Consider the following 6620-nt stretch of genomic DNA (forward strand, 5'->3'; position numbering starts at 1 on the left):
AAGTATTGTCTAAAAGATTAAGCCGTGCAGTTTCTAGTATTATACACTCAGATCAGTCAGGTTTTATGCCGGATAGATAAACGGCCATTAACCTGAGGCGATTATTTTTTAACATGCAATTGGCCGCTGACAATGCTGGGCATAGAGTTGTAGTCTCACTGGACACATGAAAAGCCTTTGATAGTGTGGAGTGGAGCTATCTCTGGCGAGTTCTCCAACTGATGGCATTTGGTCCAGTTTTTGTGGCCTGGGTAAAGTTACTGTATACGCGCCCTGTAGCTAGAATAAGAGTAAATGGGGAACGATCAGATAAATTTGAAATGACAAGAGGAATCAGGCAGGGCTGCCCCCTCTCCCCGCCGTTATTTGCCCTGGCCATAGAGCCACTGGCTTCTGTAATGAGACAGTCAGACGTGGTAAAGGGATTTCGGTATGGAATGGTTGAGAAGATAGCGTTGTACGCAGATGATATTTTATCATTCTTACAGGACCCTCAAGCGTCATTACATGGTGCAATAGCTGTCATCAATAGATTTGGTCTGTTATCTGGGTTACAAATTAATTGGGATAAATCTCATATTATGGAAATAGATACCCTGGATGGCTTAGATGTTGAACAGGTGGAACGTACACAACCTAAATTAGTACGAGAGTTTAAATATCTTGGAATTATAATAACATTACCAGTAAAGTAGTACCTTCAGTTGAATGTATACCCGATAATTGGGAAATGAAAAGATAAAGCATCTACGTGGAGCAAAATGCGCCTCTCGGTGGTGGGACGCACCAATCGTCTTAAAATGGTGCTGATGCCCAAATTGCTATATGTTTTACATAACTCCCCTGTGTGGATCCCTCGGTCGGTGTTCCAGCGTATTAATTCAATATTTAGGGATCTGGTCTGGGGTGGAGGACAACCTAGGATTAAGCTGGAGACTCTCCAGGGGCCGAAAGAAAAGGGGGGTCTCGCCTTACCAAACCCGTGGATATACTTTTTGGCAGCACAGTCCCAGAATATTAGAGGGTGGGCACTGAAGGCGGCGAAGGGGACTATCCAGGCGGTTTTGGAAGCTCATCTTAAAAAGGGTCCATTGGTGGTGGGCCTAGAATCGGGACTTTTTGGGAAGAAAGGCAGGTCATACCCGACATGTGGCTTAGTCCATAAACTGTGGATGAGGGTGAAGAGGATTAGAGGTATAGTGGGAATATCTATGTATACTCCTATTTGGGATAACGAAAATTTAGATGAATTTTATAAGATGGGAGAGCTGAGAGGATGGGTGGTAAGGGGTATACAGTACATTTACCAACTGATGGATAATCAAAACCTTAGAGAGGAATTTCATTTATTAGACACAGCTATCAGTATACACAGGTTAAACATGCGTTTATTAAGCAAAGGACAATCAAGAACCTGTCTGTTCAAAAGGATATTGTTATTGACTATATTTGTATGGGTGGATGTACAGCAGGCGTCATATCTACGGTGTATGCGGATCTGCTTCACACCTTTCTATTGAAATATCCTCTTATGGCGAGGGAGAGGTGGGAAGCAGATGTTGGTACCATTGAAGATGACAGGTGGGAATCCATTTTGGAATATATTCCTAAGTCGTCTCTAAATGAACCTGCCAGAATGTCCCAGTTACTTCTTGTACATAGAGCATATAGATCACCCGATTTTTTTGTTCAGGATAGGGGTACGGGAGAATTCGAATTGCCCAAGATGTGGGTCAGAAAATGCTGATATACTACATGTTATGTGGAGTTGCCCAAAGCTTGCAAGCTATTCGTCTGAAGTAGCTGCCCTAATTGAAGGACGATATCACTGTATATTTCCTAGGGTTCCGGTAGTTTGCTTGCTGGGATATGTGGAAGAACTTGTGGGGAATGATGTCACAAAACTGGCAAATGCCAGACTCTTATATGCAGCTATGAAAGTAATAGCAAGGTATTGGGTGCGACCGGAGCCTCCCTCTAGACAGGAGTATATAGGGCAGGTGGAGTATGTGGTACAAATGGAGGAAAAAAATTATTTAAAAAGGAAAAACGCCAAACTCAGTGACAACCTATGGGCACCATGGAAGGTGTGTTAATGATAATGCTTTTGGAGGAAAGAATCCGATGACTACATTACTTTATAAAACACACTGTAATGATTATAAGACGTTGAAACATATGTTATATAACGATAAGGGTTTATTGTCGTCCGTAAAAGTGGAGGGAGGGTGGGTGAGGGGTTCTTTTTGATAATGTGAAATTATTGTACTGAAGATGTATTTTATTATCCTATCTTTAATTGAATAAAAATGTATCTGATTTAAAAAACCTCCATCTCTCCCTCTATTCTAAGCCAGGAAATCACCTGGACTATCCCTACTACGTTACACTTCAATCAGCTCAAAAATCCACGGGCTTACTGAACAAAGAATCCCGCACAGAGCTTCATTTTATCGCCCAGGAATCACTTCATTCTTATTTCCTTTTTAATCTTTAATATGATAATCTTTTAAAAAATAAAAATTGCATGTGAAATATATCTATGTTTTTAATATTTATAGTAATCTAATCATTTCACTTGTACAATAGGGCCTATTCTTACTAGCGCAAGACTCACTTTATATCTACTTTTATATTGGTTTGTCCAAATTTGTCAACCTGTGGTTGGTTGTCTGTCTCTTTGCAGCAGGTATAACCAGGCCCACCTACCAGCGCCTTCATACTTTTCATTTACAGTTGTTACATTATCCTCATAGATCAGGGACAACATTCAGCATGTGCAGCAACAAGCTCCTGAACTGCACAGGGAAGATTCCAGATCTCGAGCTGTGGCGATGTGGTGTCAGACTCGTAACAGATGAGGAAAGCGCTGAGAGCAAAGTGAAAAGAAAGCTTTCACAGTTCTGAAAACGGGCAAGTCTCATTCAGCATGTGCAGCAACAAGCGGAAAAAATCCCACCTGGGAGCCACTCAAGATTATACCAGGGAAGAATATTCATGTCATATCTTAATTGTTTGCACCTAGAATATAAACCACTGGATTCAGAGGACGTCTTTCCTCTAACTATGACAAACAGGAGCTTATAGGTGAAAAAATATTATCTAATATTTAATTGGGTAAAATTGCGTTATTTATAATGTCTGAATAAAGTCGTCCAACCTGTCACATTTCAGTGGCACATTTAGGTTTTGTCTAAATGTTATTTTCTTTCCATGCCTTCATATGTTGGCACTGAGCCGCCAGGAAATATAATCATGTACTGGGCAGTGCCAGGTCACCGTCGTCTTTTGGTCTCTGCAGAGTTTCTAGTCTTATTATGGATTGCCCTTTACGCCAGATCAAATCTCTGAAAAGCGCGTTTATCTTATGGAATCTAGATAGCAGGAGCCAAATGGGAGCATTATGTAGAATGTTTAAAATCTGAGGCATTAACACCATCTTAACATATAAACTGCCCACCATAGAGAGTTGGAGTTTACAGGAGGGAGATTTAATATATTAATGTAAGTAGCGCAGGGGCAGCTAATGCCAGGATCACTGCTGTATGAGATGTCAGGGGCATGTTCACACCTGACAACAGATGTCACCATCATTAAAGCATTAGTCTAATGATCACTGCATGATAAGGTAATGTAATAGATCAAGATTTTTTACAATTCTCACTTCAGCCAACAGCTGGCAAAGTAGGTGAGGACATTGAAGCCGGATGATGTTTCCAAGAACAAGAGCCTCAGCTGATTATTTTGTTTATAAGAGGTGTGACAGGGCCATACATTGTAAAAAGATGATTAACTTATATTTCTATAATGAATTACCTAAATTTGATAACAGCCGGTCATCAGACGGCACTACTGTAAGTGGGTAAATAGGATAAATATATATTATAGGTACTGTATATCCAGCCTGAAATAGTGGATTTCCCCGTGAATGATACAATGACTCATTATAATTGATAAATGGATACAACTAATAATCAAATAAAATCTTAATTGGCTCTGAATTTCACTGGATCCTCCATCCGGCCCTCTAGTCAGAAAATTGTACTTAAAATATATATTCCAAAATAAAATGATGAATATCTCAATGGCTCATTAACCCCTTTAAAGCCCATGACGTACTAATACGCGTCTGTGCCCTGGGACTTAAGAGCCTGACCCGTGTTAGTACGTCATATCTTTAATGCGGCACCGCGACTTAAGTCGCGGTGACAGCATTAAAGTTACGGTGCCATCTTACCTCTGGGTAGATGGCGCCGTCATCCAGGGGGGTGTCTCCGCCCCCCCCCCTCACCAGCGATCGCTGTGATTGGCTGTTCAAATCTGAACAGCCAATCACCGCATTTCTCACTGTTTCCGGCAATGTGAATGCCGGAAACAGTGATCTGCAGCCTAGGATCGGTGCTCCTAACAGCACCGATCCTAGGCTGTTACTAGGACACCCCAGGCCTGGCCCCAGACTGCTATGATCGGTCCGATCGCCGATCACACCGATCGTAGCGCAACCGCGCGGTGACAGAGCGGCCATGGGGCGGTGACAGAGCGGCCATGGGGCGGTGACAGAGCGGCCATGGGGCGGTGACAGAGCGGCCATGGGGCGGTGACAGAGCGGCCATGGGGCGGTGACAGAGCGGCCATGGGGCGGTGACAGAGCGGCCATGGGGCGGTGACAGAGCGGCCATGGGGCGGTGACCGGCCCATGAGCCCGTGTAATGTGATCCAAGCCCCCAGACTGCTGTGATTGGAGAGATCGATGATGACATCGATCGCTCCAATCAGAGTTCCTGAATACAGGTGACCGGGGAGTGACAGGGAGGTGACACCTCCCTGTGACCCCTGTGGTGCGTGCTCTGCTCCAGCTATGTCTGATTGGTGCAATCATTGTCATCAATGATTGCTCCAATCAGATTACCTCCACCTGTCACCACCCATCATCACCCTGTGACCGCTCTGCAGACCCTCACACTTGGTGAGGATTTCTACAGAGCGATCACATCTGATGTGTCTGTGCTGGGCCTTGTAGTGCCACAGAATATTCTGTGACACCACAGGACCATCTTCTCACTGTTCCAGTCGCTGCTGCTGCTCCTGGACCTTCTGCTGCTGCTCCTGGATCTTCTGCTCCTGACCTGCTGTGGTTCCTGCTCCAGAGCCTGCTGTGGTTCCTGCTCCAGAGCCTGCTGCTGATCCTGCAGAGAAGACTTTCGTAAGTCTGTTCTCCCCTCATCCACCCCAATTCCCCCTCCCCCCTCTTTTTACCCCACCCCCCCCTTACCACCATTTTTTTTCTGCGTCCTGCAGCGGTCTCCAGCTTCGGTCCCAGTCTCCAGCCCCGGTCCCAGTCACCAGCACCGGGCTCTCGCTCCGGGCTCCCGGGCACCAGAGCCGGGCTCCGGCTGCCGGGCTCCCGGACACCAGCTGCCGGGCTCCCGGACACCAGCTGCCGGGCTCCCGGACACCAGCTGCCGGGCTCCCGGACACCAGCTGCCGGGCTCCCGGACACCAGCTGCCGGACACCAGCTGCCGGGCTCCTGCTCCCGGGCACCAGCGCCGGGCTCCTGGTCCTGAAAGAAGAACAGAGAGGACTTTGATAAGTAATCTCTGATCTCCCCTCATCCACCCCAATTCCCCTCTTCCCACACATCCGTGCGCACATCCAGCAGCCGCCGAGTATTGATCGGTGGCATAGTTCACCATTCCACACTCGTGCTCGCTGTTTGCACCACATACAGTATTTCCTTTTTCCACACACTCTAAATAAAGTATGGACACACACGCACCACATACATACCAAACAATGTCCCGCTCATCCCAAACTCGCTATTCAGCGGAGGAGGCATATGCTATTCTTGCCTCCGACACTGACAGCGAGGATCCCACATTTCTTTGTTTTTCCAACTCCTCGTCGTCTTCCTCCTCCTCTTCTTCCTCTTCTTCTGCTGGCCCGCCCCGCCGTCGTTGCAGGAGAGACAATAATCCAGCACTCCCCACTACTGATCCCATATGGACCTCGCCCCCCGAAAATTATGAGCCGCTGATTCCTGATTTCATGGCGGAATCAGGAATCAAGTTTGACACCACTGGCCTCACAGACATAGACTTTTTCAAAATCTTTTTCTCTGAGGATTTTGTAAACCTCATGGTGGGCTAAACTAATATATATGCTCATCAATTTTTGGAACAAAACCCCTCTTCATCATTTTCTAACTGGTCTCCTGTAGACACAGTAGAAATGATGAAGTTTTGGGGCCTGGTCCTTCTTATGGGGATCCTGAAGAAGCCCGAGCTTCGGCAATACTGGAGTGTTGACGTTTTGTATAACACAACAGTGTTCCGAATGGTCATGATCCGGAGACGCTTTCAGGCCATCCACAAGTTCTTGCATTACAACGATAATGCAAGGTGTCCTGCACGCGATGACCCGAACTTTGATCGTCTTTTCAAAGTTCGGCCGGTCATCGAGCACTTCAACAAGTTTGGTGAAGTGTACGAGCCCCAAAGGGACATCTGCGTGGATAAGTCCTTAATTTCTTTTAAGGGGCGGCTTGGATTCCGGCAGTACCTGCCCAGGAAAAAGGTCCAGGTACGGGATCAAGCTGTATAAACTTTGAGAGTACCTCAGG

The sequence above is a fragment of the Phyllobates terribilis genome, unplaced genomic scaffold (genome assembly GCF_046119375.1).
Source record: "Phyllobates terribilis strain yellow unplaced genomic scaffold, ASM4611937v1 Scaffold_449__1_contigs__length_1482836, whole genome shotgun sequence".
NCBI lineage: Eukaryota > Metazoa > Chordata > Amphibia > Anura > Dendrobatidae > Phyllobates > Phyllobates terribilis.